Source organism: Schistocerca americana, chromosome 6 (genome assembly GCF_021461395.2).
Source record: "Schistocerca americana isolate TAMUIC-IGC-003095 chromosome 6, iqSchAmer2.1, whole genome shotgun sequence".
Taxonomy (NCBI): domain Eukaryota; kingdom Metazoa; phylum Arthropoda; class Insecta; order Orthoptera; family Acrididae; genus Schistocerca; species Schistocerca americana.
The window spans coordinates 91,473,894-91,499,984 of NC_060124.1; the positions used below are offsets into that span (position 1 = coordinate 91,473,894).

Below are 26,091 nucleotides of genomic sequence, written 5' to 3' on the forward strand. Positions count from 1 at the left end.
CTTGCGTGAGACACGCGGCTGCTCGGTGCGCCGCCTGTCATTCGTTTCGCTTGGTGCGTGCGGCGTCCGACACTCGCGGGCGACGCATCTTGTTCCCGTTATCCGGCGGGGGGCTGTAGCAGTGTCCTGCTGGAGGGCGCCCCCGGCAGCTTCCTCACCTGACACACGCCGCGCGGGGCGCTTCCACATATTTGCGTGATCTGTGCAGTGCATTCGCACCTGTCCTCTTCCGTCCCGACTTGTCCCGACTTTGCTCGACTGCCGCTCGCTGCCGCTCGGGTAGTGGCCCATATGACAGCACAAGCACGACAAACATCTGCGAGACGGGCGTGGGCCTAACGGGCGTGTCCGAGACGCCGTTTGCGGCCAGCAGACCTGTGCAAAGGTGCGGAAACAGGGACACAAGACACAGGAGGGTCGCCAAAGCATCCATCTCTTCTAGCGACGAAAGATACATTTTTGTTTGCAGTCGTACACTGCTGCAAAACAATAAGCCCTGACGTATTTCAGAACATAGCTGTCGGTTCATACTGTTTTGTTACCTTCAGGCACTTTTAAGAAATCTTCCTTGGCACATTCTTCTTCGAACTGAGGCCATTAATATCGAATCTTATGTTTATTACAGTCGTTTAATTTTTTTTTTTTTTTTTTTTTTTGTGGTGTTTTGCACTGCTATGAACTAGTAGGTGGCCCTGACTTATTTCAGATCACATCTGTCGATTCGTAGTGGTTCGTTATTTTCAAGGCATTCCTAGCACGTTTAAAATGCTTAAGGATGCACGTTTGAACAAAAGAAAGGTAGTATGAAAAGAGGGCTGGCAGGGATAGCGGCGTAAAAAGGAGAAAATGAAGTGGAGCCAACAGCACCCGGTGTTCCCAGGCGGTCACCCATCCAAGTACTAACCGGGCCCGATGTTGCTTAACTTCGGTGATCGGACGAGAACCGGTGTATTCAACATGGTATGGCCGTTGGCGCCCTTATACTGTAGCCGCACGACAGAAGACGCCTCTGCCTCTTCTCCCAACACACACAATCGCCGTTTTCGGTGACACATTTGACGCAGAGCACGTCCTTCCGCAACAGCTGGAGCCTCGAAGGCGGCGCGGAGTGCGCGGCGTCCGGCGTCTCAGAGGCGTCTGCCGAACTGGCGGTCGCGCCGCGCCGCGCCGCACCGCCACTTGCGTGAGACACGCGGCTGCTCGGTGCGCCGCCTGTCATTCGTTTCGCTTGGTGCGTGCGGCGTCCGACACTCGCGGGCGACGCATCTTGTTCCCGTTATCCGGCGGGGGGCTGTAGCAGTGTCCTGCTGGAGGGCGCCCCCGGCAGCTTCCTCACCTGACACACGCCGCGCGGGGCGCTTCCACATATTTGCGTGATCTGTGCAGTGCATTCGCACCTGTCCTCTTCCGTCCCGACTTGTCCCGACTTTGCTCGACTGCCGCTCGCTGCCGCTCGGGTAGTGGCCCATATGACAGCACAAGCACGACAAACATCTGCGAGACGGGCGTGGGCCTAACGGGCGTGTCCGAGACGCCGTTTGCGGCCAGCAGACCTGTGCAAAGGTGCGGAAACAGGGACACAAGACACAGGAGGGTCGCCAAAGCATCCATCTCTTCTAGCGACGAAAGATACATTTTTGTTTGCAGTCGTACACTGCTGCAAAACAATAAGCCCTGACGTATTTCAGAACATAGCTGTCGGTTCATACTGTTTTGTTACCTTCAGGCACTTTTAAGAAATCTTCCTTGGCACATTCTTCTTCGAACTGAGGCCATTAATATCGAATCTTATGTTTATTACAGTCGTTTAATTTTTTTTTTTTTTTTTTTTTTTTTGTGGTGTTTTGCACTGCTATGAACTAGTAGGTGGCCCTGACTTATTTCAGATCACATCTGTCGATTCGTAGTGGTTCGTTATTTTCAAGGCATTCCTAGCACGTTTAAAATGCTTAAGGATGCACGTTTGAACAAAAGAAAGGTAGTATGAAAAGAGGGCTGGCAGGGATAGCGGCGTAAAAAGGAGAAAATGAAGTGGAGCCAACAGCACCCGGTGTTCCCAGGCGGTCACCCATCCAAGTACTAACCGGGCCCGATGTTGCTTAACTTCGGTGATCGGACGAGAACCGGTGTATTCAACATGGTATGGCCGTTGGCGCCCTTATACTGTAGCCGCACGACAGAAGACGCCTCTGCCTCTTCTCCCAACACACACAATCGCCGTTTTCGGTGACACATTTGACGCAGAGCACGTCCTTCCGCAACAGCTGGAGCCTCGAAGGCGGCGCGGAGTGCGCGGCGTCCGGCGTCTCAGAGGCGTCTGCCGAACTGGCGGTCGCGCCGCGCCGCGCCGCACCGCCACTTGCGTGAGACACGCGGCTGCTCGGTGCGCCGCCTGTCATTCGTTTCGCTTGGTGCGTGCGGCGTCCGACACTCGCGGGCGACGCATCTTGTTCCCGTTATCCGGCGGGGGGCTGTAGCAGTGTCCTGCTGGAGGGCGCCCCCGGCAGCTTCCTCACCTGACACACGCCGCGCGGGGCGCTTCCACATATTTGCGTGATCTGTGCAGTGCATTCGCACCTGTCCTCTTCCGTCCCGACTTGTCCCGACTTTGCTCGACTGCCGCTCGCTGCCGCTCGGGTAGTGGCCCATATGACAGCACAAGCACGACAAACATCTGCGAGACGGGCGTGGGCCTAACGGGCGTGTCCGAGACGCCGTTTGCGGCCAGCAGACCTGTGCAAAGGTGCGGAAACAGGGACACAAGACACAGGAGGGTCGCCAAAGCATCCATCTCTTCTAGCGACGAAAGATACATTTTTGTTTGCAGTCGTACACTGCTGCAAAACAATAAGCCCTGACGTATTTCAGAACATAGCTGTCGGTTCATACTGTTTTGTTACCTTCAGGCACTTTTAAGAAATCTTCCTTGGCACATTCTTCTTCGAACTGAGGCCATTAATATCGAATCTTATGTTTATTACAGTCGTTTAATTTTTTTTTTTTTTTTTTTTTTTGTGGTGTTTTGCACTGCTATGAACTAGTAGGTGGCCCTGACTTATTTCAGATCACATCTGTCGATTCGTAGTGGTTCGTTATTTTCAAGGCATTCCTAGCACGTTTAAAATGCTTAAGGATGCACGTTTGAACAAAAGAAAGGTAGTATGAAAAGAGGGCTGGCAGGGATAGCGGCGTAAAAAGGAGAAAATGAAGTGGAGCCAACAGCACCCGGTGTTCCCAGGCGGTCACCCATCCAAGTACTAACCGGGCCCGATGTTGCTTAACTTCGGTGATCGGACGAGAACCGGTGTATTCAACATGGTATGGCCGTTGGCGCCCTTATACTGTAGCCGCACGACAGAAGACGCCTCTGCCTCTTCTCCCAACACACACAATCGCCGTTTTCGGTGACACATTTGACGCAGAGCACGTCCTTCCGCAACAGCTGGAGCCTCGAAGGCGGCGCGGAGTGCGCGGCGTCCGGCGTCTCAGAGGCGTCTGCCGAACTGGCGGTCGCGCCGCGCCGCGCCGCACCGCCACTTGCGTGAGACACGCGGCTGCTCGGTGCGCCGCCTGTCATTCGTTTCGCTTGGTGCGTGCGGCGTCCGACACTCGCGGGCGACGCATCTTGTTCCCGTTATCCGGCGGGGGGCTGTAGCAGTGTCCTGCTGGAGGGCGCCCCCGGCAGCTTCCTCACCTGACACACGCCGCGCGGGGCGCTTCCACATATTTGCGTGATCTGTGCAGTGCATTCGCACCTGTCCTCTTCCGTCCCGACTTGTCCCGACTTTGCTCGACTGCCGCTCGCTGCCGCTCGGGTAGTGGCCCATATGACAGCACAAGCACGACAAACATCTGCGAGACGGGCGTGGGCCTAACGGGCGTGTCCGAGACGCCGTTTGCGGCCAGCAGACCTGTGCAAAGGTGCGGAAACAGGGACACAAGACACAGGAGGGTCGCCAAAGCATCCATCTCTTCTAGCGACGAAAGATACATTTTTGTTTGCAGTCGTACACTGCTGCAAAACAATAAGCCCTGACGTATTTCAGAACATAGCTGTCGGTTCATACTGTTTTGTTACCTTCAGGCACTTTTAAGAAATCTTCCTTGGCACATTCTTCTTCGAACTGAGGCCATTAATATCGAATCTTATGTTTATTACAGTCGTTTAATTTTTTTTTTTTTTTTTTTTTTTGTGGTGTTTTGCACTGCTATGAACTAGTAGGTGGCCCTGACTTATTTCAGATCACATCTGTCGATTCGTAGTGGTTCGTTATTTTCAAGGCATTCCTAGCACGTTTAAAATGCTTAAGGATGCACGTTTGAACAAAAGAAAGGTAGTATGAAAAGAGGGCTGGCAGGGATAGCGGCGTAAAAAGGAGAAAATGAAGTGGAGCCAACAGCACCCGGTGTTCCCAGGCGGTCACCCATCCAAGTACTAACCGGGCCCGATGTTGCTTAACTTCGGTGATCGGACGAGAACCGGTGTATTCAACATGGTATGGCCGTTGGCGCCCTTATACTGTAGCCGCACGACAGAAGACGCCTCTGCCTCTTCTCCCAACACACACAATCGCCGTTTTCGGTGACACATTTGACGCAGAGCACGTCCTTCCGCAACAGCTGGAGCCTCGAAGGCGGCGCGGAGTGCGCGGCGTCCGGCGTCTCAGAGGCGTCTGCCGAACTGGCGGTCGCGCCGCGCCGCGCCGCACCGCCACTTGCGTGAGACACGCGGCTGCTCGGTGCGCCGCCTGTCATTCGTTTCGCTTGGTGCGTGCGGCGTCCGACACTCGCGGGCGACGCATCTTGTTCCCGTTATCCGGCGGGGGGCTGTAGCAGTGTCCTGCTGGAGGGCGCCCCCGGCAGCTTCCTCACCTGACACACGCCGCGCGGGGCGCTTCCACATATTTGCGTGATCTGTGCAGTGCATTCGCACCTGTCCTCTTCCGTCCCGACTTGTCCCGACTTTGCTCGACTGCCGCTCGCTGCCGCTCGGGTAGTGGCCCATATGACAGCACAAGCACGACAAACATCTGCGAGACGGGCGTGGGCCTAACGGGCGTGTCCGAGACGCCGTTTGCGGCCAGCAGACCTGTGCAAAGGTGCGGAAACAGGGACACAAGACACAGGAGGGTCGCCAAAGCATCCATCTCTTCTAGCGACGAAAGATACATTTTTGTTTGCAGTCGTACACTGCTGCAAAACAATAAGCCCTGACGTATTTCAGAACATAGCTGTCGGTTCATACTGTTTTGTTACCTTCAGGCACTTTTAAGAAATCTTCCTTGGCACATTCTTCTTCGAACTGAGGCCATTAATATCGTATCTTATGTTTATTACAGTCGTTTATTTTCATTTTTTTTTTTTTTGTGGTTTTTTGCACTGCTACGAAACAGTAGGTGGCCCTGACTTATTTCAGATCACATCTGTCGATTCGTAGTGGTTCGTTATTTTCAAGGCATTCCTAGCACGTTTAAAATGCTTAAGGATGCACGTTTGAACAAAAGAAAGGTAGTATGAAAAGAGGGCTGGCAGGGATAGCGGCGTAAAAAGGAGAAAATGAAGTGGAGCCAACAGCACCCGGTGTTCCCAGGCGGTCACCCATCCAAGTACTAACCGGGCCCGATGTTGCTTAACTTCGGTGATCGGACGAGAACCGGTGTATTCAACATGGTATGGCCGTTGGCGCCCTTATACTGTAGCCGCACGACAGAAGACGCCTCTGCCTCTTCTCCCAACACACACAATCGCCGTTTTCGGTGACACATTTGACGCAGAGCACGTCCTTCCGCAACAGCTGGAGCCTCGAAGGCGGCGCGGAGTGCGCGGCGTCCGGCGTCTCAGAGGCGTCTGCCGAACTGGCGGTCGCGCCGCGCCGCGCCGCACCGCCACTTGCGTGAGACACGCGGCTGCTCGGTGCGCCGCCTGTCATTCGTTTCGCTTGGTGCGTGCGGCGTCCGACACTCGCGGGCGACGCATCTTGTTCCCGTTATCCGGCGGGGGGCTGTAGCAGTGTCCTGCTGGAGGGCGCCCCCGGCAGCTTCCTCACCTGACACACGCCGCGCGGGGCGCTTCCACATATTTGCGTGATCTGTGCAGTGCATTCGCACCTGTCCTCTTCCGTCCCGACTTGTCCCGACTTTGCTCGACTGCCGCTCGCTGCCGCTCGGGTAGTGGCCCATATGACAGCACAAGCACGACAAACATCTGCGAGACGGGCGTGGGCCTAACGGGCGTGTCCGAGACGCCGTTTGCGGCCAGCAGACCTGTGCAAAGGTGCGGAAACAGGGACACAAGACACAGGAGGGTCGCCAAAGCATCCATCTCTTCTAGCGACGAAAGATACATTTTTGTTTGCAGTCGTACACTGCTGCAAAACAATAAGCCCTGACGTATTTCAGAACATAGCTGTCGGTTCATACTGTTTTGTTACCTTCAGGCACTTTTAAGAAATCTTCCTTGGCACATTCTTCTTCGAACTGAGGCCATTAATATCGAATCTTATGTTTATTACAGTCGTTTAATTTTTTTTTTTTTTTTTTTTTTTTGTGGTGTTTTGCACTGCTATGAACTAGTAGGTGGCCCTGACTTATTTCAGATCACATCTGTCGATTCGTAGTGGTTCGTTATTTTCAAGGCATTCCTAGCACGTTTAAAATGCTTAAGGATGCACGTTTGAACAAAAGAAAGGTAGTATGAAAAGAGGGCTGGCAGGGATAGCGGCGTAAAAAGGAGAAAATGAAGTGGAGCCAACAGCACCCGGTGTTCCCAGGCGGTCACCCATCCAAGTACTAACCGGGCCCGATGTTGCTTAACTTCGGTGATCGGACGAGAACCGGTGTATTCAACATGGTATGGCCGTTGGCGCCCTTATACTGTAGCCGCACGACAGAAGACGCCTCTGCCTCTTCTCCCAACACACACAATCGCCGTTTTCGGTGACACATTTGACGCAGAGCACGTCCTTCCGCAACAGCTGGAGCCTCGAAGGCGGCGCGGAGTGCGCGGCGTCCGGCGTCTCAGAGGCGTCTGCCGAACTGGCGGTCGCGCCGCGCCGCGCCGCACCGCCACTTGCGTGAGACACGCGGCTGCTCGGTGCGCCGCCTGTCATTCGTTTCGCTTGGTGCGTGCGGCGTCCGACACTCGCGGGCGACGCATCTTGTTCCCGTTATCCGGCGGGGGGCTGTAGCAGTGTCCTGCTGGAGGGCGCCCCCGGCAGCTTCCTCACCTGACACACGCCGCGCGGGGCGCTTCCACATATTTGCGTGATCTGTGCAGTGCATTCGCACCTGTCCTCTTCCGTCCCGACTTGTCCCGACTTTGCTCGACTGCCGCTCGCTGCCGCTCGGGTAGTGGCCCATATGACAGCACAAGCACGACAAACATCTGCGAGACGGGCGTGGGCCTAACGGGCGTGTCCGAGACGCCGTTTGCGGCCAGCAGACCTGTGCAAAGGTGCGGAAACAGGGACACAAGACACAGGAGGGTCGCCAAAGCATCCATCTCTTCTAGCGACGAAAGATACATTTTTGTTTGCAGTCGTACACTGCTGCAAAACAATAAGCCCTGACGTATTTCAGAACATAGCTGTCGGTTCATACTGTTTTGTTACCTTCAGGCACTTTTAAGAAATCTTCCTTGGCACATTCTTCTTCGAACTGAGGCCATTAATATCGTATCTTATGTTTATTACAGTCGTTTATTTTCATTTTTTTTTTTTTTGTGGTTTTTTGCACTGCTACGAAACAGTAGGTGGCCCTGACTTATTTCAGATCACATCTGTCGATTCGTAGTGGTTCGTTATTTTCAAGGCATTCCTAGCACGTTTAAAATGCTTAAGGATGCACGTTTGAACAAAAGAAAGGTAGTATGAAAAGAGGGCTGGCAGGGATAGCGGCGTAAAAAGGAGAAAATGAAGTGGAGCCAACAGCACCCGGTGTTCCCAGGCGGTCACCCATCCAAGTACTAACCGGGCCCGATGTTGCTTAACTTCGGTGATCGGACGAGAACCGGTGTATTCAACATGGTATGGCCGTTGGCGCCCTTATACTGTAGCCGCACGACAGAAGACGCCTCTGCCTCTTCTCCCAACACACACAATCGCCGTTTTCGGTGACACATTTGACGCAGAGCACGTCCTTCCGCAACAGCTGGAGCCTCGAAGGCGGCGCGGAGTGCGCGGCGTCCGGCGTCTCAGAGGCGTCTGCCGAACTGGCGGTCGCGCCGCGCCGCGCCGCACCGCCACTTGCGTGAGACACGCGGCTGCTCGGTGCGCCGCCTGTCATTCGTTTCGCTTGGTGCGTGCGGCGTCCGACACTCGCGGGCGACGCATCTTGTTCCCGTTATCCGGCGGGGGGCTGTAGCAGTGTCCTGCTGGAGGGCGCCCCCGGCAGCTTCCTCACCTGACACACGCCGCGCGGGGCGCTTCCACATATTTGCGTGATCTGTGCAGTGCATTCGCACCTGTCCTCTTCCGTCCCGACTTGTCCCGACTTTGCTCGACTGCCGCTCGCTGCCGCTCGGGTAGTGGCCCATATGACAGCACAAGCACGACAAACATCTGCGAGACGGGCGTGGGCCTAACGGGCGTGTCCGAGACGCCGTTTGCGGCCAGCAGACCTGTGCAAAGGTGCGGAAACAGGGACACAAGACACAGGAGGGTCGCCAAAGCATCCATCTCTTCTAGCGACGAAAGATACATTTTTGTTTGCAGTCGTACACTGCTGCAAAACAATAAGCCCTGACGTATTTCAGAACATAGCTGTCGGTTCATACTGTTTTGTTACCTTCAGGCACTTTTAAGAAATCTTCCTTGGCACATTCTTCTTCGAACTGAGGCCATTAATATCGAATCTTATGTTTATTACAGTCGTTTAATTTTTTTTTTTTTTTTTTTTTTTTTGTGGTGTTTTGCACTGCTATGAACTAGTAGGTGGCCCTGACTTATTTCAGATCACATCTGTCGATTCGTAGTGGTTCGTTATTTTCAAGGCATTCCTAGCACGTTTAAAATGCTTAAGGATGCACGTTTGAACAAAAGAAAGGTAGTATGAAAAGAGGGCTGGCAGGGATAGCGGCGTAAAAAGGAGAAAATGAAGTGGAGCCAACAGCACCCGGTGTTCCCAGGCGGTCACCCATCCAAGTACTAACCGGGCCCGATGTTGCTTAACTTCGGTGATCGGACGAGAACCGGTGTATTTTTTTTTTTTTTTTTTTGTTTCTTTTTTATTTTTTTTTTTTTGGTTTTTCTTTTTTTATTTTTTTTTTTTTCTTTCTTTTTTTTTTTTTTTTTGCTTTTTTATTTTTCTTTGTTTATTTTCTTTGTTTGTTTTTTTTTTGCTTTTTTAACAATGTATAAAACTGGAACCTCATCCTATTACTCAGTTACTCTCTTTCTGTAACTTTGTCCATTTTATTACTTTTTTCGAAAAATAGTCTTACGTGTACTAGTTTACAGGCTGGCACATGACAAAGATAGACAAATGAATGGAGACTGGTTGTGTTTCACCAGCTAACACTAACTATATATCTAAACTTAATTTTGATGAACCTGCGCGTAAGACGCAAATAAGGTCAGTGTGCGTATCATCAAAGCTCAATGGCGAGACTGAAAGACCATTGATACAAATAAAAGGGGCTCGGAATCATCTTACAGTTGTCTCGCATACGCATGATGCAATGCAGATGATAAAAAATTAGCAAAATATTCTTTGTGTTTATTACTATTTTTGATCTTACAATATTGGTCCCAAATATGAGTCAAAAAGGTGAGCGCATCGTGAATTTGCCGGTCAATGAGGGCGTAAACAGTGTGGCCCAACAACCACACAGCAGTATTGTGTTTTGGCCGCGGGAAATATTTGAAATCAGGTACAATGACACTGTCAACTGAGACGCGCGCCGGAGTAGTTCGCGTGATGAGAGCCACCATTATCTGGCAAGTCCTCCACACATCGGAAACAGATTGGCATTGCAGACGGTGTTCTCTGGTGTCAGGCATGCCACATCTGCTACAGTTGGGGGAGGCAAGAAGCTGAATATCGGCTAAACGCTGATTGGTGGGCAGTGTGTTGTTGACTAGTTTGTACCATAACGCAGACACATCGGACGGGAGAATACTGCTATTAACATTTGACCACACCTGCTTCCAGTTAACAGTAGGTAAGCGGACTTCCAATTTACTAGGGGGGGGTTGTCCCATCAATTCAGTATATAGTTGCCGTGCTGTCCTGTGTGGATTCGTGGCCGTGCGGAGGATATAGCTTTTATTTAGAATATAGTCTCGTACAAAGGACATACGGTAAGGAATGTTGGCCACCGATACTGGGGCGCTTTCAGATTCTGGCCGATAGATTTCTAGCAGGGATGCTGTCGATCCATCGGGAAAGCCGGCCTGCATTTCAGCGGTGCGGTTGACAAGCAACGCTGCACATTTTCGACTGAAGTCTACTAGCCCGAGTCCTCCATGTGACGGGTCCAAGACACAAACTGCTGCTCGCACTTTAAAAATTTCGTGGCGCCAGAGTAACCAGTATACTGCCTGAGATATAGCGCGTCCTATTTGTTTTGGCACGCTAAGCAGTTGCGCCATATACCACGCCTTTGAGAGAATAAAGCAATTGATTAATTTGACTTTCTCAACATGGTATGGCCGTTGGCGCCCTTATACTGTAGCCGCACGACAGAAGACGCCTCTGCCTCTTCTCCCAACACACACAATCGCCGTTTTCGGTGACACATTTGACGCAGAGCACGTCCTTCCGCAACAGCTGGAGCCTCGAAGGCGGCGCGGAGTGCGCGGCGTCCGGCGTCTCAGAGGCGTCTGCCGAACTGGCGGTCGCGCCGCGCCGCGCCGCACCGCCACTTGCGTGAGACACGCGGCTGCTCGGTGCGCCGCCTGTCATTCGTTTCGCTTGGTGCGTGCGGCGTCCGACACTCGCGGGCGACGCATCTTGTTCCCGTTATCCGGCGGGGGGCTGTAGCAGTGTCCTGCTGGAGGGCGCCCCCGGCAGCTTCCTCACCTGACACACGCCGCGCGGGGCGCTTCCACATATTTGCGTGATCTGTGCAGTGCATTCGCACCTGTCCTCTTCCGTCCCGACTTGTCCCGACTTTGCTCGACTGCCGCTCGCTGCCGCTCGGGTAGTGGTCCATATGACAGCACAAGCACGAGAAACATCTGCGAGACGGGCGTGCTCGACTGCCGCTCGCTGCCGCTCGGGTAGTGGCCCATATGACAGCACAAGCACGAGAAACATCTGCGAGACGGGCGTGCTCGACTGCCGCTCGCTGCCGCTCGGGTAGTGGCCCATATGACAGCACAAGCACGACAAACATCTGCGAGACGGGCGTGGGCCTAACGGGCGTGTCCGAGACGCCGTTTGCGGCCAGCAGACCTGTGCAAAGGTGCGGAAACAGGGACACAAGACACAGGAGGGTCGCCAAAGCATCCATCTCTTCTAGCGACGAAAGATACATTTTTGTTTGCAGTCGTACACTGCTGCAAAACAATAAGCCCTGACGTATTTCAGAACATAGCTGTCGGTTCATACTGTTTTGTTACCTTCAGGCACTTTTAAGAAATCTTCCTTGGCACATTCTTCTTCGAACTGAGGCCATTAATATCGTATCTTATGTTTATTACAGTCGTTTATTTTCATTTTTTTTTTTTTTGTGGTTTTTTGCACTGCTACGAAACAGTAGGTGGCCCTGACTTATTTCAGATCACATCTGTCGATTCGTAGTGGTTCGTTATTTTCAAGGCATTCCTAGCACGTTTAAAATGCTTAAGGATGCACGTTTGAACAAAAGAAAGGTAGTATGAAAAGAGGGCTGGCAGGGATAGCGGCGTAAAAAGGAGAAAATGAAGTGGAGCCAACAGCACCCGGTGTTCCCAGGCGGTCACCCATCCAAGTACTAACCGGGCCCGATGTTGCTTAACTTCGGTGATCGGACGAGAACCGGTGTATTCAACATGGTATGGCCGTTGGCGCCCTTATACTGTAGCCGCACGACAGAAGACGCCTCTGCCTCTTCTCCCAACACACACAATCGCCGTTTTCGGTGACACATTTGACGCAGAGCACGTCCTTCCGCAACAGCTGGAGCCTCGAAGGCGGCGCGGAGTGCGCGGCGTCCGGCGTCTCAGAGGCGTCTGCCGAACTGGCGGTCGCGCCGCGCCGCGCCGCACCGCCACTTGCGTGAGACACGCGGCTGCTCGGTGCGCCGCCTGTCATTCGTTTCGCTTGGTGCGTGCGGCGTCCGACACTCGCGGGCGACGCATCTTGTTCCCGTTATCCGGCGGGGGGCTGTAGCAGTGTCCTGCTGGAGGGCGCCCCCGGCAGCTTCCTCACCTGACACACGCCGCGCGGGGCGCTTCCACATATTTGCGTGATCTGTGCAGTGCATTCGCACCTGTCCTCTTCCGTCCCGACTTGTCCCGACTTTGCTCGACTGCCGCTCGCTGCCGCTCGGGTAGTGGCCCATATGACAGCACAAGCACGACAAACATCTGCGAGACGGGCGTGGGCCTAACGGGCGTGTCCGAGACGCCGTTTGCGGCCAGCAGACCTGTGCAAAGGTGCGGAAACAGGGACACAAGACACAGGAGGGTCGCCAAAGCATCCATCTCTTCTAGCGACGAAAGATACATTTTTGTTTGCAGTCGTACACTGCTGCAAAACAATAAGCCCTGACGTATTTCAGAACATAGCTGTCGGTTCATACTGTTTTGTTACCTTCAGGCACTTTTAAGAAATCTTCCTTGGCACATTCTTCTTCGAACTGAGGCCATTAATATCGAATCTTATGTTTATTACAGTCGTTTAATTTTTTTTTTTTTTTTTTTTTTTTGTGGTGTTTTGCACTGCTATGAACTAGTAGGTGGCCCTGACTTATTTCAGATCACATCTGTCGATTCGTAGTGGTTCGTTATTTTCAAGGCATTCCTAGCACGTTTAAAATGCTTAAGGATGCACGTTTGAACAAAAGAAAGGTAGTATGAAAAGAGGGCTGGCAGGGATAGCGGCGTAAAAAGGAGAAAATGAAGTGGAGCCAACAGCACCCGGTGTTCCCAGGCGGTCACCCATCCAAGTACTAACCGGGCCCGATGTTGCTTAACTTCGGTGATCGGACGAGAACCGGTGTATTCAACATGGTATGGCCGTTGGCGCCCTTATACTGTAGCCGCACGACAGAAGACGCCTCTGCCTCTTCTCCCAACACACACAATCGCCGTTTTCGGTGACACATTTGACGCAGAGCACGTCCTTCCGCAACAGCTGGAGCCTCGAAGGCGGCGCGGAGTGCGCGGCGTCCGGCGTCTCAGAGGCGTCTGCCGAACTGGCGGTCGCGCCGCGCCGCGCCGCACCGCCACTTGCGTGAGACACGCGGCTGCTCGGTGCGCCGCCTGTCATTCGTTTCGCTTGGTGCGTGCGGCGTCCGACACTCGCGGGCGACGCATCTTGTTCCCGTTATCCGGCGGGGGGCTGTAGCAGTGTCCTGCTGGAGGGCGCCCCCGGCAGCTTCCTCACCTGACACACGCCGCGCGGGGCGCTTCCACATATTTGCGTGATCTGTGCAGTGCATTCGCACCTGTCCTCTTCCGTCCCGACTTGTCCCGACTTTGCTCGACTGCCGCTCGCTGCCGCTCGGGTAGTGGCCCATATGACAGCACAAGCACGACAAACATCTGCGAGACGGGCGTGGGCCTAACGGGCGTGTCCGAGACGCCGTTTGCGGCCAGCAGACCTGTGCAAAGGTGCGGAAACAGGGACACAAGACACAGGAGGGTCGCCAAAGCATCCATCTCTTCTAGCGACGAAAGATACATTTTTGTTTGCAGTCGTACACTGCTGCAAAACAATAAGCCCTGACGTATTTCAGAACATAGCTGTCGGTTCATACTGTTTTGTTACCTTCAGGCACTTTTAAGAAATCTTCCTTGGCACATTCTTCTTCGAACTGAGGCCATTAATATCGTATCTTATGTTTATTACAGTCGTTTATTTTCATTTTTTTTTTTTTTGTGGTTTTTTGCACTGCTACGAAACAGTAGGTGGCCCTGACTTATTTCAGATCACATCTGTCGATTCGTAGTGGTTCGTTATTTTCAAGGCATTCCTAGCACGTTTAAAATGCTTAAGGATGCACGTTTGAACAAAAGAAAGGTAGTATGAAAAGAGGGCTGGCAGGGATAGCGGCGTAAAAAGGAGAAAATGAAGTGGAGCCAACAGCACCCGGTGTTCCCAGGCGGTCACCCATCCAAGTACTAACCGGGCCCGATGTTGCTTAACTTCGGTGATCGGACGAGAACCGGTGTATTCAACATGGTATGGCCGTTGGCGCCCTTATACTGTAGCCGCACGACAGAAGACGCCTCTGCCTCTTCTCCCAACACACACAATCGCCGTTTTCGGTGACACATTTGACGCAGAGCACGTCCTTCCGCAACAGCTGGAGCCTCGAAGGCGGCGCGGAGTGCGCGGCGTCCGGCGTCTCAGAGGCGTCTGCCGAACTGGCGGTCGCGCCGCGCCGCGCCGCACCGCCACTTGCGTGAGACACGCGGCTGCTCGGTGCGCCGCCTGTCATTCGTTTCGCTTGGTGCGTGCGGCGTCCGACACTCGCGGGCGACGCATCTTGTTCCCGTTATCCGGCGGGGGGCTGTAGCAGTGTCCTGCTGGAGGGCGCCCCCGGCAGCTTCCTCACCTGACACACGCCGCGCGGGGCGCTTCCACATATTTGCGTGATCTGTGCAGTGCATTCGCACCTGTCCTCTTCCGTCCCGACTTGTCCCGACTTTGCTCGACTGCCGCTCGCTGCCGCTCGGGTAGTGGCCCATATGACAGCACAAGCACGACAAACATCTGCGAGACGGGCGTGGGCCTAACGGGCGTGTCCGAGACGCCGTTTGCGGCCAGCAGACCTGTGCAAAGGTGCGGAAACAGGGACACAAGACACAGGAGGGTCGCCAAAGCATCCATCTCTTCTAGCGACGAAAGATACATTTTTGTTTGCAGTCGTACACTGCTGCAAAACAATAAGCCCTGACGTATTTCAGAACATAGCTGTCGGTTCATACTGTTTTGTTACCTTCAGGCACTTTTAAGAAATCTTCCTTGGCACATTCTTCTTCGAACTGAGGCCATTAATATCGAATCTTATGTTTATTACAGTCGTTTAATTTTTTTTTTTTTTTTTTTTTTTTTGTGGTGTTTTGCACTGCTATGAACTAGTAGGTGGCCCTGACTTATTTCAGATCACATCTGTCGATTCGTAGTGGTTCGTTATTTTCAAGGCATTCCTAGCACGTTTAAAATGCTTAAGGATGCACGTTTGAACAAAAGAAAGGTAGTATGAAAAGAGGGCTGGCAGGGATAGCGGCGTAAAAAGGAGAAAATGAAGTGGAGCCAACAGCACCCGGTGTTCCCAGGCGGTCACCCATCCAAGTACTAACCGGGCCCGATGTTGCTTAACTTCGGTGATCGGACGAGAACCGGTGTATTTTTTTTTTTTTTTTTTTGTTTCTTTTTTATTTTTTTTTTTTTGGTTTTTCTTTTTTTATTTTTTTTTTTTTCTTTCTTTTTTTTTTTTTTTTTGCTTTTTTATTTTTCTTTGTTTATTTTCTTTGTTTGTTTTTTTTTTGCTTTTTTAACAATGTATAAAACTGGAACCTCATCCTATTACTCAGTTACTCTCTTTCTGTAACTTTGTCCATTTTATTACTTTTTTCGAAAAATAGTCTTACGTGTACTAGTTTACAGGCTGGCACATGACAAAGATAGACAAATGAATGGAGACTGGTTGTGTTTCACCAGCTAACACTAACTATATATCTAAACTTAATTTTGATGAACCTGCGCGTAAGACGCAAATAAGGTCAGTGTGCGTATCATCAAAGCTCAATGGCGAGACTGAAAGACCATTGATACAAATAAAAGGGGCTCGGAATCATCTTACAGTTGTCTCGCATACGCATGATGCAATGCAGATGATAAAAAATTAGCAAAATATTCTTTGTGTTTATTACTATTTTTGATCTTACAATATTGGTCCCAAATATGAGTCAAAAAGGTGAGCGCATCGTGAATTTGCCGGTCAATGAGGGCGTAAACAGTGTGGCCCAACAACCACACAGCAGTATTGTGTTTTGGCCGCGGGAAATATTTGAAATCAGGTACAATGACACTGTCAACTGAGACGCGCGCCGGAGTAGTTCGCGTGATGAGAGCCACCATTATCTGGCAAGTCCTCCACACATCGGAAACAGATTGGCATTGCAGACGGTGTTCTCTGGTGTCAGGCATGCCACATCTGCTACAGTTGGGGGAGGCAAGAAGCTGAATATCGGCTAAACGCTGATTGGTGGGCAGTGTGTTGTTGACTAGTTTGTACCATAACGCAGACACATCGGACGGGAGAATACTGCTATTAACATTTGACCACACCTGCTTCCAGTTAACAGTAGGTAAGCGGACTTCCAATTTACTAGGGGGGGGTTGTCCCATCAATTCAGTATATAGTTGCCGTGCTGTCCTGTGTGGATTCGTGGCCGTGCGGAGGATATAGCTTTTATTTAGAATATAGTCTCGTACAAAGGACATACGGTAAGGAATGTTGGCCACCGATACTGGGGCGCTTTCAGATTCTGGCCGATAGATTTCTAGCAGGGATGCTGTCGATCCATCGGGAAAGCCGGCCTGCATTTCAGCGGTGCGGTTGACAAGCAACGCTGCACATTTTCGACTGAAGTCTACTAGCCCGAGTCCTCCATGTGACGGGTCCAAGACACAAACTGCTGCTCGCACTTTAAAAATTTCGTGGCGCCAGAGTAACCAGTATACTGCCTGAGATATAGCGCGTCCTATTTGTTTTGGCACGCTAAGCAGTTGCGCCATATACCACGCCTTTGAGAGAATAAAGCAATTGATTAATTTGACTTTCTCAACATGGTATGGCCGTTGGCGCCCTTATACTGTAGCCGCACGACAGAAGACGCCTCTGCCTCTTCTCCCAACACACACAATCGCCGTTTTCGGTGACACATTTGACGCAGAGCACGTCCTTCCGCAACAGCTGGAGCCTCGAAGGCGGCGCGGAGTGCGCGGCGTCCGGCGTCTCAGAGGCGTCTGCCGAACTGGCGGTCGCGCCGCGCCGCGCCGCACCGCCACTTGCGTGAGACACGCGGCTGCTCGGTGCGCCGCCTGTCATTCGTTTCGCTTGGTGCGTGCGGCGTCCGACACTCGCGGGCGACGCATCTTGTTCCCGTTATCCGGCGGGGGGCTGTAGCAGTGTCCTGCTGGAGGGCGCCCCCGGCAGCTTCCTCACCTGACACACGCCGCGCGGGGCGCTTCCACATATTTGCGTGATCTGTGCAGTGCATTCGCACCTGTCCTCTTCCGTCCCGACTTGTCCCGACTTTGCTCGACTGCCGCTCGCTGCCGCACGGGTAGTGGCCCATATGACAGCACAAGCACGACAAACATCTGCGAGACGGGCGTGGGCCTAACGGGCGTGTCCGAGACGCCGTTTGCGGCCAGCAGACCTGTGCAAAGGTGCGGAAACAGGGACACAAGACACAGGAGGGTCGCCAAAGCATCCATCTCTTCTAGCGACGAAAGATACATTTTTGTTTGCAGTCGTACACTGCTGCAAAACAATAAGCCCTGACGTATTTCAGAACATAGCTGTCGGTTCATACTGTTTTGTTACCTTCAGGCACTTTTAAGAAATCTTCCTTGGCACATTCTTCTTCGAACTGAGGCCATTAATATCGTATCTTATGTTTATTACAGTCGTTTATTTTCATTTTTTTTTTTTTTGTGGTTTTTTGCACTGCTACGAAACAGTAGGTGGCCCTGACTTATTTCAGATCACATCTGTCGATTCGTAGTGGTTCGTTATTTTCAAGGCATTCCTAGCACGTTTAAAATGCTTAAGGATGCACGTTTGAACAAAAGAAAGGTAGTATGAAAAGAGGGCTGGCAGGGATAGCGGCGTAAAAAGGAGAAAATGAAGTGGAGCCAACAGCACCCGGTGTTCCCAGGCGGTCACCCATCCAAGTACTAACCGGGCCCGATGTTGCTTAACTTCGGTGATCGGACGAGAACCGGTGTATTCAACATGGTATGGCCGTTGGCGCCCTTATACTGTAGCCGCACGACAGAAGACGCCTCTGCCTCTTCTCCCAACACACACAATCGCCGTTTTCGGTGACACATTTGACGCAGAGCACGTCCTTCCGCAACAGCTGGAGCCTCGAAGGCGGCGCGGAGTGCGCGGCGTCCGGCGTCTCAGAGGCGTCTGCCGAACTGGCGGTCGCGCCGCGCCGCGCCGCACCGCCACTTGCGTGAGACACGCGGCTGCTCGGTGCGCCGCCTGTCATTCGTTTCGCTTGGTGCGTGCGGCGTCCGACACTCGCGGGCGACGCATCTTGTTCCCGTTATCCGGCGGGGGGCTGTAGCAGTGTCCTGCTGGAGGGCGCCCCCGGCAGCTTCCTCACCTGACACACGCCGCGCGGGGCGCTTCCACATATTTGCGTGATCTGTGCAGTGCATTCGCACCTGTCCTCTTCCGTCCCGACTTGTCCCGACTTTGCTCGACTGCCGCTCGCTGCCGCTCGGGTAGTGGCCCATATGACAGCACAAGCACGACAAACATCTGCGAGACGGGCGTGGGCCTAACGGGCGTGTCCGAGACGCCGTTTGCGGCCAGCAGACCTGTGCAAAGGTGCGGAAACAGGGACACAAGACACAGGAGGGTCGCCAAAGCATCCATCTCTTCTAGCGACGAAAGATACATTTTTGTTTGCAGTCGTACACTGCTGCAAAACAATAAGCCCTGACGTATTTCAGAACATAGCTGTCGGTTCATACTGTTTTGTTACCTTCAGGCACTTTTAAGAAATCTTCCTTGGCACATTCTTCTTCGAACTGAGGCCATTAATATCGAATCTTATGTTTATTACAGTCGTTTAATTTTTTTTTTTTTTTTTTTTTTTTGTGGTGTTTTGCACTGCTATGAACTAGTAGGTGGCCCTGACTTATTTCAGATCACATCTGTCGATTCGTAGTGGTTCGTTATTTTCAAGGCATTCCTAGCACGTTTAAAATGCTTAAGGATGCACGTTTGAACAAAAGAAAGGTAGTATGAAAAGAGGGCTGGCAGGGATAGCGGCGTAAAAAGGAGAAAATGAAGTGGAGCCAACAGCACCCGGTGTTCCCAGGCGGTCACCCATCCAAGTACTAACCGGGCCCGATGTTGCTTAACTTCGGTGATCGGACGAGAACCGGTGTATTCAACATGGTATGGCCGTTGGCGCCCTTATACTGTAGCCGCACGACAGAAGACGCCTCTGCCTCTTCTCCCAACACACACAATCGCCGTTTTCGGTGACACATTTGACGCAGAGCACGTCCTTCCGCAACAGCTGGAGCCTCGAAGGCGGCGCGGAGTGCGCGGCGTCCGGCGTCTCAGAGGCGTCTGCCGAACTGGCGGTCGCGCCGCGCCGCGCCGCACCGCCACTTGCGTGAGACACGCGGCTGCTCGGTGCGCCGCCTGTCATTCGTTTCGCTTGGTGCGTGCGGCGTCCGACACTCGCGGGCGACGCATCTTGTTCCCGTTATCCGGCGGGGGGCTGTAGCAGTGTCCTGCTGGAGGGCGCCCCCGGCAGCTTCCTCACCTGACACACGCCGCGCGGGGCGCTTCCACATATTTGCGTGATCTGTGCAGTGCATTCGCACCTGTCCTCTTCCGTCCCGACTTGTCCCGACTTTGCTCGACTGCCGCTCGCTGCCGCTCGGGTAGTGGCCCATATGACAGCACAAGCACGACAAACATCTGCGAGACGGGCGTGGGCCTAACGGGCGTGTCCGAGACGCCGTTTGCGGCCAGCAGACCTGTGCAAAGGTGCGGAAACAGGGACACAAGACACAGGAGGGTCGCCAAAGCATCCATCTCTTCTAGCGACGAAAGATACATTTTTGTTTGCAGTCGTACACTGCTGCAAAACAATAAGCCCTGACGTATTTCAGAACATAGCTGTCGGTTCATACTGTTTTGTTACCTTCAGGCACTTTTAAGAAATCTTCCTTGGCACATTCTTCTTCGAACTGAGGCCATTAATATCGAATCTTATGTTTATTACAGTCGTTTAATTTTTTTTTTTTTTTTTTTTTTTTTGTGGTGTTTTGCACTGCTATGAACTAGTAGGTGGCCCTGACTTATTTCAGATCACATCTGTCGATTCGTAGTGGTTCGTTATTTTCAAGGCATTCCTAGCACGTTTAAAATGCTTAAGGATGCACGTTTGAACAAAAGAAAGGTAGTATGAAAAGAGGGCTGGCAGGGATAGCGGCGTAAAAAGGAGAAAATGAAGTGGAGCCAACAGCACCCGGTGTTCCCAGGCGGTCACCCATCCAAGTACTAACCGGGCCCGATGTTGCTTAACTTCGGTGATCGGACGAGAACCGGTGTATTCAACATGGTATGGCCGTTGGCGCCCTTATACTGTAGCCGCACGACAGAAGACGCCTCTGCCTCTTCTCCCAACACACACAATCGCCGTTTTCGGTGACACATTTGACGCAGAGCACGTCCTTCCGCAACAGCTGGAGCCTCGAAGGCGGCGCGGAGTGCGCGGCGTCCGGCGTCTCAGAGGCGTCTGCCGAACTGGCGGTCGCGCCGCGCCGCGCCGCACCGCCACTTGCGTGAGACACGCGGCTGCTCGGTGCGCCGCCTGTCATTCGTTTCGCTTGGTGCGTGCGGCGTCCGACACTCGCGGGCGACGCATCTTGTTCCCGTTATCCGGCGGGGGGCTGTAGCAGTGTCCTGCTGGAGGGCGCCCCCGGCAGCTTCCTCACCTGACACACGCCGCGCGGGGCGCTTCCACATATTTGCGTGATCTGTGCAGTGCATTCGCACCTGTCCTCTTCCGTCCCGACTTGTCCCGACTTTGCTCGACTGCCGCTCGCTGCCGCACGGGTAGTGGCCCATATGACAGCACAAGCACGACAAACATCTGCGAGACGGGCGTGGGCCTAACGGGCGTGTCCGAGACGCCGTTTGCGGCCAGCAGACCTGTGCAAAGGTGCGGAAACAGGGACACAAGACACAGGAGGGTCGCCAAAGCATCCATCTCTTCTAGCGACGAAAGATACATTTTTGTTTGCAGTCGTACACTGCTGCAAAACAATAAGCCCTGACGTATTTCAGAACATAGCTGTCGGTTCATACTGTTTTGTTACCTTCAGGCACTTTTAAGAAATCTTCCTTGGCACATTCTTCTTCGAACTGAGGCCATTAATATCGTATCTTATGTTTATTACAGTCGTTTATTTTCATTTTTTTTTTTTTTGTGGTTTTTTGCACTGCTACGAAACAGTAGGTGGCCCTGACTTATTTCAGATCACATCTGTCGATTCGTAGTGGTTCGTTATTTTCAAGGCATTCCTAGCACGTTTAAAATGCTTAAGGATGCACGTTTGAACAAAAGAAAGGTAGTATGAAAAGAGGGCTGGCAGGGATAGCGGCGTAAAAAGGAGAAAATGAAGTGGAGCCAACAGCACCCGGTGTTCCCAGGCGGTCACCCATCCAAGTACTAACCGGGCCCGATGTTGCTTAACTTCGGTGATCGGACGAGAACCGGTGTATTCAACATGGTATGGCCGTTGGCGCCCTTATACTGTAGCCGCACGACAGAAGACGCCTCTGCCTCTTCTCCCAACACACACAATCGCCGTTTTCGGTGACACATTTGACGCAGAGCACGTCCTTCCGCAACAGCTGGAGCCTCGAAGGCGGCGCGGAGTGCGCGGCGTCCGGCGTCTCAGAGGCGTCTGCCGAACTGGCGGTCGCGCCGCGCCGCGCCGCACCGCCACTTGCGTGAGACACGCGGCTGCTCGGTGCGCCGCCTGTCATTCGTTTCGCTTGGTGCGTGCGGCGTCCGACACTCGCGGGCGACGCATCTTGTTCCCGTTATCCGGCGGGGGGCTGTAGCAGTGTCCTGCTGGAGGGCGCCCCCGGCAGCTTCCTCACCTGACACACGCCGCGCGGGGCGCTTCCACATATTTGCGTGATCTGTGCAGTGCATTCGCACCTGTCCTCTTCCGTCCCGACTTGTCCCGACTTTGCTCGACTGCCGCTCGCTGCCGCTCGGGTAGTGGCCCATATGACAGCACAAGCACGACAAACATCTGCGAGACGGGCGTGGGCCTAACGGGCGTGTCCGAGACGCCGTTTGCGGCCAGCAGACCTGTGCAAAGGTGCGGAAACAGGGACACAAGACACAGGAGGGTCGCCAAAGCATCCATCTCTTCTAGCGACGAAAGATACATTTTTGTTTGCAGTCGTACACTGCTGCAAAACAATAAGCCCTGACGTATTTCAGAACATAGCTGTCGGTTCATACTGTTTTGTTACCTTCAGGCACTTTTAAGAAATCTTCCTTGGCACATTCTTCTTCGAACTGAGGCCATTAATATCGAATCTTATGTTTATTACAGTCGTTTAATTTTTTTTTTTTTTTTTTTTTTTTGTGGTGTTTTGCACTGCTATGAACTAGTAGGTGGCCCTGACTTATTTCAGATCACATCTGTCGATTCGTAGTGGTTCGTTATTTTCAAGGCATTCCTAGCACGTTTAAAATGCTTAAGGATGCACGTTTGAACAAAAGAAAGGTAGTATGAAAAGAGGGCTGGCAGGGATAGCGGCGTAAAAAGGAGAAAATGAAGTGGAGCCAACAGCACCCGGTGTTCCCAGGCGGTCACCCATCCAAGTACTAACCGGGCCCGATGTTGCTTAACTTCGGTGATCGGACGAGAACCGGTGTATTCAACATGGTATGGCCGTTGGCGCCCTTATACTGTAGCCGCACGACAGAAGACGCCTCTGCCTCTTCTCCCAACACACACAATCGCCGTTTTCGGTGACACATTTGACGCAGAGCACGTCCTTCCGCAACAGCTGGAGCCTCGAAGGCGGCGCGGAGTGCGCGGCGTCCGGCGTCTCAGAGGCGTCTGCCGAACTGGCGGTCGCGCCGCGCCGCGCCGCACCGCCACTTGCGTGAGACACGCGGCTGCTCGGTGCGCCGCCTGTCATTCGTTTCGCTTGGTGCGTGCGGCGTCCGACACTCGCGGGCGACGCATCTTGTTCCCGTTATCCGGCGGGGGGCTGTAGCAGTGTCCTGCTGGAGGGCGCCCCCGGCAGCTTCCTCACCTGACACACGCCGCGCGGGGCGCTTCCACATATTTGCGTGATCTGTGCAGTGCATTCGCACCTGTCCTCTTCCGTCCCGACTTGTCCCGACTTTGCTCGACTGCCGCTCGCTGCCGCACGGGTAGTGGCCCATATGACAGCACAAGCACGACAAACATCTGCGAGACGGGCGTGGGCCTAACGGGCGTGTCCGAGACGCCGTTTGCGGCCAGCAGACCTGTGCAAAGGTGCGGAAACAGGGACACAAGACACAGGAGGGTCGCCAAAGCATCCATCTCTTCTAGCGACGAAAGATACATTTTTGTTTGCAGTCGTACACTGCTGCAAAACAATAAGCCCTGACGTATTTCAGAACATAGCTGTCGGTTCATACTGTTTTGTTACCTTCAGGCACTTTTAAGAAATCTTCCTTGGCACATTCTTCTTCGAACTGAGGCCATTAATATCGTATCTTATGTTTATTACAGTCGTTTATTTTCATTTTTTTTTTTTTTGTGGTTTTTTGCACTGCTACGAAACAGTAGGTGGCCCTGACTTATTTCAGATCACATCTGTCGATTCGTAGTGGTTCGTTATTTTCAAGGCATTCCTAGCACGTTTAAAATGCTTAAGGATGCACGTTTGAACAAAAGAAAGGTAGTATGAAAAGAGGGCTGGCAGGGATAGCGGCGTAAAAAGGAGAAAATGAAGTGGAGCCAACAGCACCCGGTGTTCCCAGGCGGTCACCCATCCAAGTACTAACCGGGCCCGATGTTGCTTAACTTCGGTGATCGGACGAGAACCGGTGTATTCAACATGGTATGGCCGTTGGCGCCCTTATACTGTAGCCGCACGACAGAAGACGCCTCTGCCTCTTCTCCCAACACACACAATCGCCGTTTTCGGTGACACATTTGACGCAGAGCACGTCCTTCCGCAACAGCTGGAGCCTCGAAGGCGGCGCGGAGTGCGCGGCGTCCGGCGTCTCAGAGGCGTCTGCCGAACTGGCGGTCGCGCCGCGCCGCGCCGCACCGCCACTTGCGTGAGACACGCGGCTGCTCGGTGCGCCGCCTGTCATTCGTTTCGCTTGGTGCGTGCGGCGTCCGACACTCGCGGGCGACGCATCTTGTTCCCGTTATCCGGCGGGGGGCTGTAGCAGTGTCCTGCTGGAGGGCGCCCCCGGCAGCTTCCTCACCTGACACACGCCGCGCGGGGCGCTTCCACATATTTGCGTGATCTGTGCAGTGCATTCGCACCTGTCCTCTTCCGTCCCGACTTGTCCCGACTTTGCTCGACTGCCGCTCGCTGCCGCTCGGGTAGTGGCCCATATGACAGCACAAGCACGACAAACATCTGCGAGACGGGCGTGGGCCTAACGGGCGTGTCCGAGACGCCGTTTGCGGCCAGCAGACCTGTGCAAAGGTGCGGAAACAGGGACACAAGACACAGGAGGGTCGCCAAAGCATCCATCTCTTCTAGCGACGAAAGATACATTTTTGTTTGCAGTCGTACACTGCTGCAAAACAATAAGCCCTGACGTATTTCAGAACATAGCTGTCGGTTCATACTGTTTTGTTACCTTCAGGCACTTTTAAGAAATCTTCCTTGGCACATTCTTCTTCGAACTGAGGCCATTAATATCGAATCTTATGTTTATTACAGTCGTTTAATTTTTTTTTTTTTTTTTTTTTTTTGTGGTGTTTTGCACTGCTATGAACTAGTAGGTGGCCCTGACTTATTTCAGATCACATCTGTCGATTCGTAGTGGTTCGTTATTTTCAAGGCATTCCTAGCACGTTTAAAATGCTTAAGGATGCACGTTTGAACAAAAGAAAGGTAGTATGAAAAGAGGGCTGGCAGGGATAGCGGCGTAAAAAGGAGAAAATGAAGTGGAGCCAACAGCACCCGGTGTTCCCAGGCGGTCACCCATCCAAGTACTAACCGGGCCCGATGTTGCTTAACTTCGGTGATCGGACGAGAACCGGTGTATTCAACATGGTATGGCCGTTGGCGCCCTTATACTGTAGCCGCACGACAGAAGACGCCTCTGCCTCTTCTCCCAACACACACAATCGCCGTTTTCGGTGACACATTTGACGCAGAGCACGTCCTTCCGCAACAGCTGGAGCCTCGAAGGCGGCGCGGAGTGCGCGGCGTCCGGCGTCTCAGAGGCGTCTGCCGAACTGGCGGTCGCGCCGCGCCGCGCCGCACCGCCACTTGCGTGAGACACGCGGCTGCTCGGTGCGCCGCCTGTCATTCGTTTCGCTTGGTGCGTGCGGCGTCCGACACTCGCGGGCGACGCATCTTGTTCCCGTTATCCGGCGGGGGGCTGTAGCAGTGTCCTGCTGGAGGGCGCCCCCGGCAGCTTCCTCACCTGACACACGCCGCGCGGGGCGCTTCCACATATTTGCGTGATCTGTGCAGTGCATTCGCACCTGTCCTCTTCCGTCCCGACTTGTCCCGACTTTGCTCGACTGCCGCTCGCTGCCGCTCGGGTAGTGGCCCATATGACAGCACAAGCACGACAAACATCTGCGAGACGGGCGTGGGCCTAACGGGCGTGTCCGAGACGCCGTTTGCGGCCAGCAGACCTGTGCAAAGGTGCGGAAACAGGGACACAAGACACAGGAGGGTCGCCAAAGCATCCATCTCTTCTAGCGACGAAAGATACATTTTTGTTTGCAGTCGTACACTGCTGCAAAACAATAAGCCCTGACGTATTTCAGAACATAGCTGTCGGTTCATACTGTTTTGTTACCTTCAGGCACTTTTAAGAAATCTTCCTTGGCACATTCTTCTTCGAACTGAGGCCATTAATATCGTATCTTATGTTTATTACAGTCGTTTATTTTCATTTTTTTTTTTTTTGTGGTTTTTTGCACTGCTACGAAACAGTAGGTGGCC

General features: G+C 53.0%; 17 non-coding genes across 17 annotated transcripts; all 17 read right to left on the reverse strand.

Annotated features, from left to right (window-relative positions):
- Nucleotides 1-855: 855 nt before the first annotated feature.
- Nucleotides 856-974, reverse strand: LOC124620546. The gene has a single exon (XR_006980191.1). It is a non-coding gene; the product is annotated as a 5S ribosomal RNA (ribosomal RNA).
- Nucleotides 975-2,035: 1,061 nt separating this feature from the next.
- Nucleotides 2,036-2,154, reverse strand: LOC124620557. The gene has a single exon (XR_006980192.1). It is a non-coding gene; the product is annotated as a 5S ribosomal RNA (ribosomal RNA).
- Nucleotides 2,155-3,213: 1,059 nt separating this feature from the next.
- Nucleotides 3,214-3,332, reverse strand: LOC124620569. The gene has a single exon (XR_006980193.1). It is a non-coding gene; the product is annotated as a 5S ribosomal RNA (ribosomal RNA).
- Nucleotides 3,333-4,391: 1,059 nt separating this feature from the next.
- Nucleotides 4,392-4,510, reverse strand: LOC124620581. Its single transcript, XR_006980194.1, has one exon. It is a non-coding gene; the product is annotated as a 5S ribosomal RNA (ribosomal RNA).
- Nucleotides 4,511-5,565: 1,055 nt separating this feature from the next.
- LOC124620592 lies at nt 5,566-5,684 on the reverse strand. Its single transcript, XR_006980196.1, has one exon. It is a non-coding gene; the product is annotated as a 5S ribosomal RNA (ribosomal RNA).
- Nucleotides 5,685-6,744: 1,060 nt separating this feature from the next.
- Nucleotides 6,745-6,863, reverse strand: LOC124620603. The gene has a single exon (XR_006980197.1). It is a non-coding gene; the product is annotated as a 5S ribosomal RNA (ribosomal RNA).
- Nucleotides 6,864-7,918: 1,055 nt separating this feature from the next.
- Nucleotides 7,919-8,037, reverse strand: LOC124620615. Its single transcript, XR_006980198.1, has one exon. It is a non-coding gene; the product is annotated as a 5S ribosomal RNA (ribosomal RNA).
- A 3,832-nt stretch (nt 8,038-11,869) lies between these two features.
- On the reverse strand, nt 11,870-11,988 carry LOC124620628. Its single transcript, XR_006980200.1, has one exon. It is a non-coding gene; the product is annotated as a 5S ribosomal RNA (ribosomal RNA).
- A 1,060-nt stretch (nt 11,989-13,048) lies between these two features.
- Nucleotides 13,049-13,167, reverse strand: LOC124620639. The gene has a single exon (XR_006980201.1). It is a non-coding gene; the product is annotated as a 5S ribosomal RNA (ribosomal RNA).
- A 1,055-nt stretch (nt 13,168-14,222) lies between these two features.
- On the reverse strand, nt 14,223-14,341 carry LOC124620728. Its single transcript, XR_006980274.1, has one exon. It is a non-coding gene; the product is annotated as a 5S ribosomal RNA (ribosomal RNA).
- A 3,674-nt stretch (nt 14,342-18,015) lies between these two features.
- Nucleotides 18,016-18,134, reverse strand: LOC124620845. Its single transcript, XR_006980364.1, has one exon. It is a non-coding gene; the product is annotated as a 5S ribosomal RNA (ribosomal RNA).
- Nucleotides 18,135-19,194: 1,060 nt separating this feature from the next.
- On the reverse strand, nt 19,195-19,313 carry LOC124620963. Its single transcript, XR_006980462.1, has one exon. It is a non-coding gene; the product is annotated as a 5S ribosomal RNA (ribosomal RNA).
- A 1,061-nt stretch (nt 19,314-20,374) lies between these two features.
- LOC124621047 lies at nt 20,375-20,493 on the reverse strand. Its single transcript, XR_006980530.1, has one exon. It is a non-coding gene; the product is annotated as a 5S ribosomal RNA (ribosomal RNA).
- Nucleotides 20,494-21,548: 1,055 nt separating this feature from the next.
- LOC124621153 lies at nt 21,549-21,667 on the reverse strand. The gene has a single exon (XR_006980543.1). It is a non-coding gene; the product is annotated as a 5S ribosomal RNA (ribosomal RNA).
- A 1,060-nt stretch (nt 21,668-22,727) lies between these two features.
- On the reverse strand, nt 22,728-22,846 carry LOC124621165. The gene has a single exon (XR_006980544.1). It is a non-coding gene; the product is annotated as a 5S ribosomal RNA (ribosomal RNA).
- Nucleotides 22,847-23,901: 1,055 nt separating this feature from the next.
- Nucleotides 23,902-24,020, reverse strand: LOC124621176. The gene has a single exon (XR_006980545.1). It is a non-coding gene; the product is annotated as a 5S ribosomal RNA (ribosomal RNA).
- Nucleotides 24,021-25,080: 1,060 nt separating this feature from the next.
- LOC124621188 lies at nt 25,081-25,199 on the reverse strand. The gene has a single exon (XR_006980547.1). It is a non-coding gene; the product is annotated as a 5S ribosomal RNA (ribosomal RNA).
- Nucleotides 25,200-26,091: the final 892 nt, after the last annotated feature.